Here is a 1,775-nt window from a genome sequence, read left to right as displayed (position 1 = left end):
GTTTAAAAAAATTATTTTTAGAGACCTCTGAGAAATATCTTTATTAGGTTCTTAATTTACTTTATATAAACAATACAGTTTCAATAAAGTATATTTATAAGTTATAATTATCATTGAATGATAATTGTAGCTTTTTAGAAGATGTACAATAATTGCAACTATTATAGCCGTGTAAAAGAGTTTTTAATACTTCAAGAAAAAATGCTTTTATAGCTGTCAATTGTGGAACAATGAAGTACAAATGACTCATTCTTTTATTTTGAGGCTGAAATGCTTTGGAAACTTTTACAGAAGCTCAGAATTATTGAGTGCAAAATGTGTGACCGAGCAAAAATGCAAATGTCATAATCATTAGGACAGAACTCTTATAAATAACCAAATTTCAAAAAACTTTTATAAATAAATAACTTAGGTTTCAGTTAAATTAAATTCAACATTATCATTTAAATATTTTCACTGTAGAATGTAGTTTTATGTATATGAACAAAAAAGTTTGTTTTGTAATCATGGTTTTTGAATGATTCCTGTACTTGGCATATTTATAGTTGTTCTAAAACTTTTTAACACTTTTTTTTGTAAGGTATTTGTAAAGGATTTTTTTTTATGCTCCTGGTTTTCTGCAACCTTGCATTGTGTGGAGATGTAAGGGTTTATGTTAGGTTCTTTTCTGTTATCCTCTCTCCACTCTTGTTTCTGCTATTATGCTCCCACACTATCATAATATTGTAAACACAATGACCTAATATCTGAAATGGAATAAGGATGAATAGTTTGTCAAACAAAAGTTTGTTTCTTACCTTATCCGCCACACTGCGCTTTCCTGTCATTGATTTGCTTTAATATGAAGTTATTTTCTACAATATTTCAAGTGTACAAACTTACAAGAGAAAAAATGCATAGATTGGGTTTTTGCAAAATGCAGGTATTTTTCAAAAGAAAATTTGTGCAAATAACCAGAGATTACATTGAATATTTTAGATTGTAAACGCTGGCAATGTAAAAAACATTTTCATGTTGAAGTGCAGATGCACTCAAATACATGGACTCAAGATCTAAATTAGGTATTAGTAAAATAATTTTATTCCTATGTCTCAAGGAGTTTTGAAATGACTACCATATCTTTCTATGAATGAGAACTATAAATAAATCATAATACAATTGTTAACTGGAACAATTATGTAAGAAGTGAGCGCTGCTTGCATCTTTTCTTCTTCTTTTCACTAGGTAAGCATTGAAGGTTAAAGTAAACATTTTTTTTGACTGTTTGTATATGAACTCCTATTAAAGGGTTGATGAAATTTTGAGGGTGATTGACTTAATTATGATCATAACTTTTAAGTTATGTATCATACCATTGTAAGCTGTCACTTATATCAGACTTATAGATCCTGGGGCTTCTCTGTCATTCACAGCAAATAGAAAACACTCAGGTGTTTCCTGGCAAATTCCTCCGAAAATTTATTGCTTTTGGTTCATTCATTTTTTTTTTTTATTAGTCTTCCTACATTGGCCATCTTTCTTATTCATTTATTTCCACTGTTAATCCTTCACCACCAATCAAATGGTTTTCTGACAGTTAATGGTTTTCTGCTGAATTACTGTCAGAAAACCATTTGATTAGTGGTGAAGGATTAACAGTGGGAATAGATGAATAAGATGGCCAATGTAGAAAGACTAATCAAAAAGCAATGAATTTTCAGAGGAATTTGCCAGGAAACACCTGAGTGTTTTCTATTTGCTGTGAATGACAGAAAAGCCACAGGATCTAAAATAAT

Source organism: Lycorma delicatula, chromosome 3 (assembly GCF_047948215.1).
Source record: "Lycorma delicatula isolate Av1 chromosome 3, ASM4794821v1, whole genome shotgun sequence".
Taxonomy (NCBI): domain Eukaryota; kingdom Metazoa; phylum Arthropoda; class Insecta; order Hemiptera; family Fulgoridae; genus Lycorma; species Lycorma delicatula.
This window is presented reverse-complemented; position numbering follows the sequence as displayed.